Source organism: Rhinolophus sinicus, chromosome 5, assembly GCF_057876585.1.
Source record: "Rhinolophus sinicus isolate RSI-liver-muscle chromosome 5, RSI-T2T, whole genome shotgun sequence".
Taxonomy (NCBI): domain Eukaryota; kingdom Metazoa; phylum Chordata; class Mammalia; order Chiroptera; family Rhinolophidae; genus Rhinolophus; species Rhinolophus sinicus.
The window spans coordinates 105,627,881-105,642,634 of record NC_142505.1 but is presented as its reverse complement, the minus strand read 5'-3'; the positions used below and the strand labels follow the sequence as shown (position 1 = coordinate 105,642,634).

Here is a 14,754-nt window from a genome sequence, read left to right as displayed (position 1 = left end):
TGCGTTTCTTCCCTAAGTTATCTGACCACGAAACCTCTTGCAAAGGCATCTCATGGGGCTAGCAGGATGAACAATACATGACGAGAAATGAAATGTCAATCAATTGTGTTGCCCTGATTTCATTTGAACAGTACTTCAGTCCCTGTTGAGTGCACGAGGTAGCCTCGGGGTGTCCCCAGCTCCGCTGGGTTTAGAGGGGTTTCCTGAGTGAGCCCCTCTGCCTCACACACTCTCGCTCACCCTCATTAACCTCGCTTGTTGGAAGTCTCCCGGGAGAGCCATTGCGCCTCCAGCTCTCTTTCTCAGCCTCTGGTTGGTGTGGAAGACGGAGATTCTCTTCCCACACTTTCGCTGTCTGGCCTCAACCCCTTCTTTGATGTTGTGGTTTAAAATGCAATTACATTTCCCTACGCAGGTTCTAGGCAGAATCTTAAGCTTGGAAACAATCGCAGTAGATTGCACTAATTATTTCCATTTTGTTTTGTGAATCTGGAGGTTGGGACCTTAGATTAGGATATATAAATGAATGAAAATTAGCCTCTTGTCAGTGAATGGGTTTCTTCAGTGCCAGGTAGGTGGCTCTGTGCTCTGGAGACTTACATCACTAAAGCCTTTTCTGGGTTCCTCTCAGCTGCCTGACATGAGGTATCATCTTCTAGAAATTTCCAGAGCATGTTCTTAGACTTGGTTTCTGTTTTTTTTCCTGGAGGGCATATATTATTATAAAAAATTAAATCTATTATTATTAAAAATTGTTTCTTTGTGCTCCTTTGTTCGCAACCGTTTGTGCCAAGCACAAATGATGAAGGTCTGAGTGTCCCGGCCACGAGAGTGTCCTGGCTTGGACGTCTGATCTTTGTCTCTCCAGGCCCCTCTCCCCCCACCTGGCTGGGCACTGCACAGTGCTGGACTGTCTGGACCTCATAAAAGGCCCTTCATGTCCTTTGACTTCCAGGTGGGTGGCCCAGTGGGCAGCGCTGGCAGGAGGCAGGAGAGTGAAGTCAGGGGCGGATAGCCTTGGCTCCCTCCTGGCTGACGGTTACAACCCCCTCCTGGGTGGCCCTCTCCACACAACCTCTGGGCTCTGCTCAGTGGCTCCCTCCCCTTGGCTTGTTGGTTCAGACCCTGTGGTTTCCAGCATCTCAGCCCGCACCCTTGCTAACAGGAACTATATTAACCTCTCTTTGGAGACCCCATTTCCTTGAACCATCTGTTTCCTAAGGCCTGCACTGATAGGGCCACTCGGCTCCCCGCCTCTTCTCCCCTCCCCTTCCCCCTCTCTCTTCCTCTCCCCTCCTCTCCCAGGAAGGATCTGCTGCTGTCAGTTCTTTGGGGGGGGGCGGGTTATGATGCTGATCTGGGAGAAAAGGGGAGGGACAGGAAACCCTGGAGCATCGGCAGCGCGTAGAGGAGGCAGCTGGAAGAGGAAAAGAGGATTTTGAGAAAAGTTGTTACATACTAGGAACTTCCTTTATGGTGTTTGAGAAATACTAATCAAGAAGTTGGGGTACTCTGAGCATCTCGTCTGGGCTGCATGGGGCTTCTGACCTCAAGAGCAGGCCTGGAGCCTGTGGGCACAGCCCCAGCTCAAAAATCCCAGGTTTAGCTTATCTTTCGACTCTCCAGAGCGGTTGAATCTCTAACCCCCTGCATATATTTATCCTACTGCTACCAAGATAGAAACCCCCAAAACTAAACTTGACCCTCCAAAGTGGACCTGAGCCAATGCCACAGGCTGTCCCAGCACATGCAGCGCCATTCTCTGAGATCATCGAAACAGCTGCCAGCTCTGCCACGTGCCAGGCCCCGGGCCCAAGGCCCACACACCTTCTCACACATTCCTACAGTGACCCCTCAAGGGAGGTATAAATGCCTCCATTGTGTTGAGGAGGAAACGGAAGCACAGAGAGGTGGGGAGACTGTTTGAAGTCACACAGCACTAAATGCTGAGGCTGGATTTGAACTCCTGTCTGCTTGACTCTTAGGTCTGTCCTCTTGACCACGTGCTTTGAAGCAAATGGAGCTGACCGAGAAGGGACACAGGGACTCTCCACAATGCATGGGGCACAGCCAGGAGTTGGCATAAAGTATCCTTGGTGAGCCTAAATCAGAAGAGAGATGCTGGGGAACCCACTGGGGGACAAGGGTGGACAGGGCCAGAGTAGCCCAAGGCCCACAGAATTTGTGCAGACCCAGCCTGGGAGAGGCCTGAGGGGAGCAGGAAGCGGGAGGAGAGGCCCAGGCTCAGCACTGGGTGAGAGAGCCAGCAAACAGTTACCCTCTCTATGTCTGCCTGCCGTCCCCCCCCCCCCCCCATTTATTTCTCTCTTCCTGCTTTTATTTTCTTCCTTTCCACCCTTCTTGGAACCATCTCTTTAGAGGCTTTGCAGAGCCCAAGTCCCCCTTCCAGGGCAGATCTCAATGCCCCATAGGACACCCAGTGGGGAGTTGACTCCCAGGCCACCTTTAGTGGGTTTAGCAGGTGGGGTGATGCCCTGGGGGCCCCTCCCAGGTGCTCTGTGCAGCTACAAAGGCAGACTTCCAGCAGGGCCAGAAAAAGCCAGGCTCCCAATCCCCCACAGACTAAACCTAGCAACAGTCAGGGTTCCTATGGCAACCCAAGATTTATTTTTAGTCCTACTTTAACATTAACATGATGTGAGGGGATCTGAGACTTACATTACTCTCTTTTAAACAGCACCCCCCAAAAAAGGAAAGAAAGAGAAAAAAGAATATCTCTTTATAAAGAGGTATGAACCACGGGGATGGGGTGGGGGTACAAGGATGGCCCAGCAGCATTTTCAGGGATTCATCTTGGTGAAAGTAAATGGCTCACATTGTCTGCTGGGTCAGCCTAACCGGGTGGGAACAGCTGCAACCCTTCCCCTCCACAGCTTCATGGTCAGAGTTGGGGGCACAGGAACATAAAGCAGCCCGGTCATTCTGTGAAGGGCCTCTGAGCTTCCCGTTTGACAAGAGAGGGGAAAAAAGAAAAAGCACCATCAGGCAGGCTAAATAATCATGTGACCTGGGATGCCAGCCCTTTGGGGATTCCAGCCAGATCCTCGGGGACTCAGAAGGAAGGAAGGGCTGGGCGTCTGCCTCTATCCAGAGGACGCAGCGGTTGGACATCCCCCAGGAGAAAGCAGAGCTCAGGTGGGCAGAGAGCACAGGTAGGTTCAGATGGAGGCTGTGGAGAGGATACAGGACGTTGGCTGTGAAGATGTGGGTTCAAACCCTGCTCCATGCCCAGCCCCAGGCAGGCATCAGGACCAGGGAGGTGCAGAGTCCAGTCTTGCTTCGAGGGGCTCCCAGACAGGGCAGACTTAGTGTGGAAGGTGATGTCTGGGTCAAGAGGTGCACGGGGAGGAAGGGACACCCGACCTACTTCTAAAGGAAGAATTGGAGATGGACAGCTGTACAGCATAGGAAAGACCTTGCTAGATTTCCAGCTGAATAGTTTGGGCTCCTCTCTTGTAAAATTATCCTGAATTTGTTGTTTTTTTCTGTCTAGTGAGGGGTCCTTACTCCTCTGATCATGGTCAATACCCACCCCACCCCCATGGGCATAGGCCTGCCACTTAACATACTCTATCCCAAACCAGCGTGATTGGCCAATGAATGGGCACATGAGCCATGCATGACCAATCAGAGCCCTGCCTTGGGACTGAACTACAGTCACCAAGAGAAAGCAGCTCTCCCTCCCCAGGTGGCTGAACAGGGGCTTCTGAGAGCCTCAGTCTTGGCCTTCTGGAGATGGCACGACAGCAGGAGGAGAAAACAAGGCTAATGGGCAAGGAGAGGAAGAGACAGAATGTTCATTGGTCAGCACCCACATTGCTTCCTTCCGTTCTGGGTCCTTTGACATTAGCCTCTTCAGTTTTCCCTTAAGCTAATTTGAGTTGGCTTCTATCTCTGACAATTGAGCCAACCTCACCAATTCATCTGGTCACTATGATTTTGCTAACATAAGGGGATAAAAGCACCTTGTGGAGGGAGAAAGGAGCCATGGTTCTTGTGCCTGCTATGTATCAGGCACCATGCTGGGTGATTTTTTTTTTCAGAGTTCATAACCACCTGGGAAATTAAATATTAGTATTACCTGCAAGGAGCCTGGGGCTCAGAGAGGCAAAGTAACTTGCCCCAGGGTACACAGCCAGCAAATGCCACAACTGGACTGGCATCTAGATCTTTCTGGCTCCTTGCTGAGCTATACCATCTTGTCTTGCTAACCTTGGAGCAGTGGCTTCAGGGCTGGTTGTCTGGTTATATAGCCTGTGATCACCATGGACTACCCACATGGGAAATACTCGGGTGCTGATTAAAAACAGACTTCTGGGTTCTGGATCTCAGACTTCCTGGATCAGAAGCCAGTCTCTCTAGCCTCCCTTCTGACCCCCTACCAACCCCACACTCCCCAACCCCCTTCTACACCCCTGTAGCCTGTGTTCCAGTAATAGCTGTTCCCCAAACACACCAGAGCTCTCTGGTTGCCACACTTCTGCTCATGGTGTTTCTTCTGCCTGGAGTGGCCTCCGCTCTTTGTCCACCAACTCAGCTGATATTTTCACCTTTCTCACCTTCATTTTCCATGACTCCCAACATGCCCTGTCCCAATACCCACATGCCAGGCCCTTAACCCAGGCAGAATTCATGACTCCTTGCCCTGGTCAAGGTCATCGACGTTAAAGGGCCATATAGGGCTAAGACGGTGATTACATCTCCCATCCCCCTCCCTGTACAAACTCTTAGAACCTCAGCGTCCCCATGCTGCCCAGGCACTTAGCCATAGTGAAAGATGATCTGACACAGTCATTCACTTCTTTGCCTTTAAAGGAAATGCCCAGTAAACAGCCTTTCTGCTCTGAATAGAGCACAAATGATGGGATTTTAGGCGCTCAGAGGGAGATATCTTCAGGTCAGTGTGCCTCTGAGAAGTCTCCCCATCACTGTGTAAGATAAGAGCCCACCCTTGAATGGACACAGCTAGCCCACCCCCACCCCAAGAGGAGGGGGGAGGGGGCCTGGCCTCTTGGCTGGCTCCAGCTGTTTTGACAGGGTAGGTGGGATGGGGCCGGGGTGGGGGTAGGAGAGAAAGCAGATCCCTGAACCCGGGGGAGTGTTTCCAGCAGGGCTTGGGCTGTAGTACACCCGCCTCCAATAGTTCCCTGAGCAAGGAGCTTTTCAGCCAAAAATGGGGGGGACTTTTCCATCTGGACAATGTCAGATTCTTGTCTAATTCTGGCTCAACGTAAACGAGGAGTGGGAGTGGGGAGCACTAGGTGGTGAATCAGGAGCTGGGGGAGGGCTTGTCTCAACCCCATCCTCGAGCCCCGACCATGAGCAGCAGCGACTCCCCACGCTGAGCCTCAGGGCCCATCTGCACAGTGAGCCTGAGGACCAGATGCCCCCTCCCTCAGGAAGGTCCCTCCCAGCTCTGCCCATTAGACCACCCGTGGTGTGAAGAGGGTGACCTCATCGTGGGGAGGGGAATAGAGAAGGGGGTTGTTAATCAAACTCCTGGCCACTGGAACCAGGAAATCTGAGGCCTCAACAAAGACTGGAACATGGGGGTTTGATAGGCCTTCCCCCTCCCCCTGAAGAAAACTACCAACCAACAAGCAAGGATTTAAGGGGCCAGGTAGTCCTGTGTCTGAATTCCAGCTCCAACACCCAGTTGCTGTGCGACTTTGGGCCTCCTGGTCTGAGCCTCAGTATCCATTTCCTCCCCCGTGGTTGGCCCGTACCTCCCATGGTCAGGGCCACATTGTGACCATGTGGGCCCTGGGCACTTTTGTCTCATGTCCCCTTACTCTATATAAACTTCATCAAAATCATATTTTACAACTGCTTTGGTATACAGAGGAAAGTATCCAGAGTAGATTCTAGATGTATGTTTTATAAGAAATGAGAACGTTCTCATGGGCCCCTAATGGTCTGGTGGACCCTAGGTTCTGTACCTACCGGTGGGTGTCTAAGATGTCAGCCCTGGGTCTTGTGATGTTTCTAACAAGTGATTGTGAAACTTCACATCAGCTGTTGAATCAAGCTTAACACACATGAGAACCCTTTTCCTGAGTATTTCTGGGGAAGTTCTATTAGCACCGGCATTTTCCACAGCAGGATGGGGCTTGGAGGCTGGGCATCTCTGGGAGTGGAGATGGCACTGGATGAGGCCAGGTGAGGCAGAGGCCTGCTGATTTTCAGCCAAGTTAGATATGGGAAGCCAAGTAGTTTGAGTTCCCGAGAATTGAGCGTCTGGCTCGGGTACATATGGAGATGGGCCCAGGACCTGGGGCCCTGCATGTGTGGGGGTGACGCCGGCTCTGATTTATCAATAACCTTCCATGGGCCAGGTCTCTGCCACACCCAGTGCCTCCTATGTATGACCTCATTCAGTGAGAAGAAGATTGCTATTCCCGTTTCCATCTTGTCCATCACACCTCTGGGCCTTTGCACATGCCATTCCCTCTGCCAAGAATTCCCTCACTTTTCCCTTCCACCCCCTGATTTCAAGTTAAGGTCAAGTCCCACCTTCTCCAGGAAGCCTTCCCTGACTGCTTTGGCTCTTTTGATCATCCTTTCCTTTGAACTCCCTGGACACCTGCTATCTGTGTACTCATTTAACCCAACAAGTGTTTTGCATGCATGCACCCTGAGTCAAGGTGACTCAGTCTTAGGCTGGCCTGGCAGGAACTCCCATACTGCCCCGTTGGGGGAGACAGGCACCTATAGATTATGACAATGCAGAGAGTCAGGATTCAGTGGAGGGGTCCCCTGGTGCTTGGAGGCTGAGAGGAGGGTCCCCACGTCTCAGGGAGCTGACATGTGACCTGGGTATGGGGGGATAAATTGGCATTCATCTGACCTGGAGGAAAGGAAAGAGGACGGGATAACTGAGGCAAAGGCCCAGGAGAGGAAACGGCATGGCTCTTCGTGGAGGTCACACTGGCCTTGACTCTGTTCTTCAGACTCACTGAGCTCATCCCACCTCGACACCGTGGCACTTGCTGTTTCCCAGCCTGGAATGCCCTTCCTCCAGAACCCCCCATGGCTGAATTCTTCTCATTGCCCAGCTTGCATCCCCTCCTCAGAGAGGCCTTTCTTGACCACCCCCTATAGCACCTCTCTGCCCTACCTCACTCTCTGGTCATCCCTCAGCTTTTTTTTTCTTAGCACACATCATACTCTGAAATTATATTTATGTGTTTGTAGGTTTATAGTCTGTGTCTCCCTAAAATGTAAATTCCACAGGGGAAGTGGCCTTGTCTATTCACTGCTAGGTGTGTGCTGCCTGAGCACATAGTAGGTGCTCAATAAATGTTTGTTAAAGACGGGATGGAGGGAAGGTGACAGGTAGGAAAGGAAGGGAGGGACAGAGGGACGGAGGGAATGGGACTAAAGGTGGTATATCAGATCCAGAAGGAAACCTGACGTTCACTCAAACTGGGAAATTTGAGGATGTTTTCAAAGGTATGGGCAGGGTATAGGGAATCAACATGGCCCAGTGCTGGTCACTGGGGAAGCCCGTTAGGCTGACGGGGTAAGGAAACAGAGTTACTAGGGAAGAGCTTTGTAGGGAGGCAGCTGGTGAAGTAGTGCCCTGACCCCTGCCAGGCTCCTGTGGACTGGACCTAGCCAGAAGCCATCATGGAGGGAGCTGCTGCGAGAGTCTGTGCATGTGGGTCTCCTGGGGCCAGCTCAGGGAGCAGAGGGTGGAGGAAGAATCCAGAGTGGCCAAGGGCACGTGGAGGGCAAGGAGGCCCAGCCATAGATAGCACAGGGCCCCCCTCCGCAGGCCCAGTCCCTACTGTTCAGCCAAAACCCAGCTGGGCTCCACTGAGGTCAGGAACCCCACCCTCCCTGCCCATCAAGCCTTGGATCCTTGGGAGGAAATGGTGCTTTCGCCAGGTCCTATCTACTTCCAGCATTGTTAAGATGTCACTAAGTGTCATCTGAAAATAGAAACGCCGCCTGGACTGCCATGGAAACCCTTTTGCCTCCCCAATACTGTGCAGGCAGCCCGGCTGCCTGCGAATGGAAGCTGCGTCACCCAAATGCCCATTCAGCCACCAAGAGAGAGCCGGTGTTTCCTGAGAGTGCCCGTGTGCCAGGCATGCGGTTAAGCTCATTACAGAGGTGATCACAGCATCTTATTCTTGCACCAAGTCTTGGGGACGGCCTGTCTTTCTTCCCATTTTATAGATGGGAAGCTGAGGGTTGGGTGGTTATAACTTGCTCAGGATCCCAGGCTAGTGATAGGGCTAGTCTCTGAATCTGAGCCAGAAGCAGATTTCATGATTTCTCAAAGGAGGGAATAACCAGGAAACCAATGAACTTAATTAAGAGCAGTTACTTTTTACCTTCTTCATTCATCTATCCAATCAAATAATCAACTATAAGAAGAGCCGTCATTTCTTGAGTGGCTATCGTGTACTAGTTCTGTGCGGAGCCTTCTCATACATTCAGTGAATCTTTATAGCTTTGGAAAGTAGGTACAATACATATCTCATTTTATCAGTCAAGAAACTGAGGTTCAGAGAGGTGAAGCAATTGCCCAAAGCCACACAGCGATGAAGAGGTAGGATCAGGACTCGAAGGCCAGAGCTCTTCATGCTTACCAACTGGGCCCTGTGCCAAACAGATTTGATTAACGTCTAGGCCCTGCCTTTGAAGTGCTCCTGAGGAGAATTTGGTGGCCTTTTCCTTGGAAAGCTGTTTCAGAAAACTCAGGTGTGGTCACCATTTTCTATATACTTCTGAAGATGCACAGCCAGATGTTTACAAAGAGGTAGAGGGTCCCGGCCCAGCTCTGCTGGCCTGCTCATCACCCTGAGTGTATGTGATGGGCAGCTCATGTGACTTCTCTGAGGGCTTGTCCTTCCACTTAATGGGGACCAGGGTGCCTCTGGGTAACGGAGCTGCAGAGAGGTGCCCAGACTTGCTGAGGGCTGCTGGGAACAGCATATGATAGAGGCCAGCATGATTCCTTCCCTCCTTTGATGTTAGGGGCTGACCTGTGTCCCTCCAAAATTCATATGTTGGGATCTTAACCTCCATCACCCCAAAGTGTGACATTTGGAGAAAGGGTCTTTGCAGATGATCCAGTTAAGATGGGGTTACTAGGCTGAACCCTAATCCAATATGACTGGTGTCCTTATAAAAAGGAGAGATTTAGACAGACACACACACACACACGCACACACACACACACACACACACACACACACACACACACACACGGAGAACACCGTGTAATGATGAAGGCAGAGACTGAGTGGTACTCTACAAGCCAAGGAACACCAAAGACGGCCAGCAAACCACCAGAAGCTAGGAGAGACGCCTGGAACAGATTTTCCCTCATAGCCCTCAGAAGGAACCAACCCTGGTGACACCTTGGTCCCAGACTTTCAGCTTCCAGAGATGTGACACAATACATTTCTGTTGTTGAAACCACTCAGTTTGTGGTACTTCGTTACAGCAGTCCCAGCAAACTACTCCACCGGCCTTCTCTGTAAGGGACAGGCCTTGTTTGCCAGCAGTCTGGGTTTTCCCACCTCTAGGGAGAGGTGCTATGACTTCAGTCCAGCTTTATTGCTATTATTATTATTATTATTATTATTATTATTATTATTATAGTTATGATTATTACCTACCCAGGTGGCAAAGACAGATGGAGAAAGACAAGATCACGAACCTGGGTTCGAATCCCAACTCTGTGTGACTCTGGACAAGTGTCCTCATCTGTACAGTGGGGATCAAAATCCTCACCTCAAACGGTGAGGAAGAATTAGATGAGGGAACATGTATGAAGCTGCCTGACAGCTGGTTGGAATTAAAAGACAAACAGTGTCTCTCGCTGCCAAGCAGCTGCCCAACTTCCGTGGAACACATCACATGAGACGACACAGTGCAAGGCCCTGGCACGTAGCGGGTACTGTCCATGTTGGAACCTGAACAGACAAGCCACGTGTTTGTTTAAGATGTGTGTTGGTGTTGCACGTGCGTGCCTGTATCTGAGTGACGCCATCCTTGGGCCCAGCTCATCTTGGTTCACATGCCCTTGCGGCAAATGACACTTTTGCTCAGGTGATAGATTCGAAAAGGAATCCAGCTTATCTCTCTGGGGTGATGTGGCCCCTCCCAGGCCCTGGCCCTGCCAGCAGCAGCCCCAAAACAAACTTCAAAGAACTACCTGCCAGCCAACCTTGGACACATAAGTCAGTGCGGCCACAAGCAGCTGAGCTGCCCGTCCACTCTGCTGTTGGTGAGAGAAAATAAATGATTGCTGCTTTAAGCTATTAAGTCTTGAGTTGTTTGTTATACAGCATTATTGCAGCAAGAGATAACTGATACAACTCAGTGGTTCCCTTCCTGGGGATCTGCCTTCAGAAACACACATAGCCACAAAAGAGGAAAGGTCGAAAATGTTCACTACACCATTGTTTGGTTGTTTGTAAGAGCAAAACACCACAAGGAGACTTAAATACACTGCAATAAGGGAATTAATTCATAAGCTATGACTTGTCCTTACAATGGAATTCTAAGCAACTAAAAAGAACAGGGCAGATGCACGTGTAGTGATGTCGCAAGGTCTCTGAGACAGTTTTATGACGGGAAAAGGCAAGAAGAATGACTTGCAGAGTAGTATATCATATGTAAGAACACATATAAAAATAAATACTGGATATTTTCTATGAGGACATATCTGCAAATATACAGAAAGACCTCTGAGGGGAGACAAGGGGATTTGGAAGGGACCCTTTGTGCAGTCAAGGGAGTCTCAAGTCTTACACAAAATGTTTTGATATTCTTATCATGTGAGTTTATTTATGTATTTTACTTATGTAATGAACAAGTCAAATTTAAAAAGTTAGGTGAGTAGATATAGGGATTGTGGCACATGGTCCTCTAATCCCATCCCAAATTTCCAAGATCTCCTCTTGAGAAACTCAAGGGCCTGGTTCAGACTCCCCACATTTTATTTTCAAAGCCCCATGAAAGATGTAAGCCTGTGAATAGATGCTTCACGTTATTAATCACCACCAGAAATACAAATTGGGACCATGGTAAGATACCACAACCTACTACCCAAATGGCTAAAATTTAAAAAATTGCCAATATCAAGTGTTGGTGAGGAAATGGAACAACTGGAATGGTTAGACATAGCTGATGGGAATGTAAAATGGTGCAGCCACTTGGAGAAAAGGTCTGGAAGTTTCTTTATAGAACTAAATATACACTTAACCGTAGGACCCAGCATCTCCACTTTCTGGTATTTGCTTGAGAGAAATGGGAACATACGCTCACCTGACTTGTACTTGAACATTCATAGCAGCTTTATTCGTGAGCCCCAAACTAGAAGTAACCTAAAGTGTTTAACAATAAGTGAATTGATAAATAAATTGTGTCATATTCATATAATGGAATACAACTCAGCAATAAGACAGAATGGATCACTGACCCACGTAACAAGGTAAGTGAATCTCAGAAATATCACATTGTGTGAAAGGAGACTCATGCGAAAGAGTCCGTATGGAGGACTCCATTTATGTGAATTTCTAGCAAAGGTGAAACTAACATATAGTGACAGAGGGGGGAGTGATTCCTTGTGGCAGAGGTGCAGGCATTGACAGATAAGGGCAAGAGGCAATTGTATCCAGAGAAGGAAATGTTCTATATCCTTGTGGCTTTATGAGTTTACAGGGTTTTACGCAAACTAATTGAACTGCACTCTTAAAACTTGCACATTTTATTGTATGTAGATTATTGCCCAATAAAGCTGAGAGTACATGAAAGACTTAACCCATCGCTGCTGCCTCCTTAACAGGGAAAAAAACAGCAACCAGCACTTTCCTCCCTCCTTTCTCAGGCTCCTGGGCCAGTCTCCCAAGACAATGAGTAATTAGCCGCGCAGGAGTCTTCAATATAGAGCCAAAAACAACAGCAGTGTCACATCAAATGCCAAGACGTCTCCGGCTAAGAGCTGAGCTCAGCCACCACCACCCCCTACACAACCACAGCCACCCGCAGAAGGAAAACAGCCGTGGGGCGGAGCACAGTCAGGCCTCCCTTTCCCAGCCTGGCTCGGCCATCTGGGGTCTGCTGCCACAGAAGGAGTCTAGGAGGTTAGCAGCCTCATGGGGGCTCACACTGGTAACAGGCCCTTCCTGTGCACTAGGCACAGAGCTAGGCCCTTTCCACATCCCGTTTCATGTGCTCACGTCACAGATGAGGAAACTGAGGCTCTGAGAAATGCATGGAACATGGGGTAGGATCTTCAGCTGCCTGGCTCCTTCCCACCCACCCAAGCCCCTGGGGCTTAGAGTCCTCCTGTATAGAAGGCCCCTGCCACCGAGCCCACCTCATCCCAACACTCTAAGCTCCCTCTCCTCACCCAACCCCACCCCTATCCTCTGACGTCCCCACCTTTCCCGGTAGAGAAGGGTGGCCAGGCTCCAAGTCCTCACAGGCTGGCCTGCCATCCTCCTGAAGCAGTGTAGTTCTCTCACGCAAATAACCCTCCTGAGGGAAGCCCTTGAGGAAGGAGCGGACGTGGGGGACAGTGTTGGGGGGAGGGTGTCTGAGGGCCCTGGCGTCACGTCCTGCCTCTCTCCGAGGCTGGGGGTATGAAGTCTGGACTTGAGCCTCGAAGGGCCTGAGGCTGTGGTCTGAGAGACTGGTGTTTCCTGCATGAGGTGGGGGCTACTGGGCTGTAGCTTCCAGAGAGAGGCTTCTAGACTCAGCCCCTGCACACCTTGCTTACATCTCGTCCACGCAATCTCATGTTCTAGCTGCTTAGCAGAGCCTTTGGGGCCCTGTACATTCTGAGCCAAACTTCCCAACAACTGAGACAAGAACTAGCCCTCGAGAAGGCCCTACGTGACCTGTAGCTGTGACAGGTACTATCTGGCGCCAGAAGACCTGGTGGTTATCCACCAGCTGTGGGAACTCTGAACAGAGTCTCCCGTGGGTCGTTGGGCAACTGGCTCAACCTCCCTGATCTCTAGAAATGGGCACAATAATAGGACCTAGAATGGTTGAGAGAATTCAAGAGGATCACAAGTGCCTTTCTGGGCCTATACTGGTCCTTTTCTGCCTAGAATAACTTTCCACCTGTTAAGTGCCTCTTCACCCCAACAAGGCTCCATCAAGCATTTTCTTTCTGGGAAGCTGCCTGACCCCAGGCCACAGGATCATACCCCACTTTTTCCCCATGACCCTCCTAGAGCAGTCTGAGATCAATGCATGTGGTGAATAGGACACTCCCCTACCTTGTTGTGTCGCTCTGAGGTTTAAATGTGTCAGTGCTAACTGGGTACTTAGGACAGCTCTGGCACCTCACATGTATTCAGGGAAACATGAGGTCTCCTTGTCATGACTTTAATAAGTTTTCAGCACTCCCCACTGGCCTGAAAACTGCACCAAGGCAGGAGGGCGCTCCTATCCCGTCTGCATCCCCGTGCATAGCCTGGCACACAGTGGGTATCTTTACTTGGAGGAAGAGGGGCGTGCCTTTGGGACAGAGATCACGGCGCTCCACAGTCCTTGGAAGGGGGGTCCGTGATTTAGCCGGTGTCAGCTTTGTGTGTCAACTTAACCCTGGCTTGGCTTAGGCCTGTCAAACTCTGGGCGATGAGAAGAACAGAGCATGATCCTGAAAATACGCCCCAACCCCAGATCATTCCTATTTCTAGGACACACACGGGACAGGCTGAGATAAATACTGGTGGTTTAGCACAGGAAGATTCGTCTCGGCTGGGGGAGAGGGAGCTTGCATGCGTATGCAGCCAGCTGATTTATGGTGACCTGAGCCAAGCACCAACAGAGTGAGGCCATTTATCTACTTGGTTGGAGGAGAGGTCAAGAGAGAGAAGTCAGAGATTAAGCTAAACATGTGACTTGAGTGGAGACAGGAGCTCAATGCCTTAGTTCACTCCTGGGGTGTCTTCATCTCACTTGCTTTCAGGGAATACTGTTATGAACCCCAGCGTGACTATAAGGCTGGGGAAGCCCGGACTCCCTCTTAGGGAGACAGCCCTGGCCTAAGGTGGCAGTGATGGCTGAGGACATTCTCAGCATCTGGGGTTACCCAAGGGAAGCACAGCCAGTAGCAGGGAGGCTGAGGGGCTGGGAAGAAGAACCCATAATGGAGGAAGACTTACTGTCAAAATGGAACCACTCTCCAATGCTTGTCACCTCTTCCGCCTTGTTCCAGTGACCGTCAGAGCTCACCTGAATATAATGTTCCGACTGGTCTCCCTGTCTCCACCCCACCTTCCCCAGAATAAAATCCAAAGTGCAGTAAAATGCCACCAAAACCTGCCTCATGGTAACTCCATTGGTCATTGGCCCCCTTCCTCAGCTCAGCCTCTTAAAACACCATTGACATTCAATAACAAAATCTAGTATTTTATACAACTTGGATTCTACTCACAGCGTGACGGCATGGTTTAACTGTAACCCTTCCCCGCCCTCTAATTACCCCCCCTCCCCCTTTACTTCTCTGGCCTATTCTTTCCCCTCACTCACTGTGCTCCAGCCACACTGGCCTCCTGGGTTTTTTTCTAACATTCCAAACATACTTGCAACTCAGGGCCTCTGCATTTGCCGTTCCCTCTGCTGGGGATGCTCTTCCAGATAGATAGGCTTGCTTTCTCCTCCCCGTCAAGTCTCTGCTCAAATAAATTTTCAATGTGGACTTCCTGAAGTATCCTAGTTAGACGACTGCCCCCACCAACCACCCCCCTCACA

At 50.4% G+C, this 14,754-nt stretch overlaps 1 long non-coding RNA gene across 1 annotated transcript; it reads left to right on the top strand.

Annotated features, from left to right (window-relative positions):
* Positions 1 to 2,830: 2,830 nt before the first annotated feature.
* Positions 2,831 to 10,305, top strand: LOC141567310 (uncharacterized). Its single transcript, XR_012489878.2, has 2 exons — positions 2,831 to 3,173; positions 9,661 to 10,305. It is a non-coding gene; the product is annotated as an uncharacterized LOC141567310 (long non-coding RNA).
* The last annotated feature ends 4,449 nt before the right edge of the window (positions 10,306 to 14,754 follow it).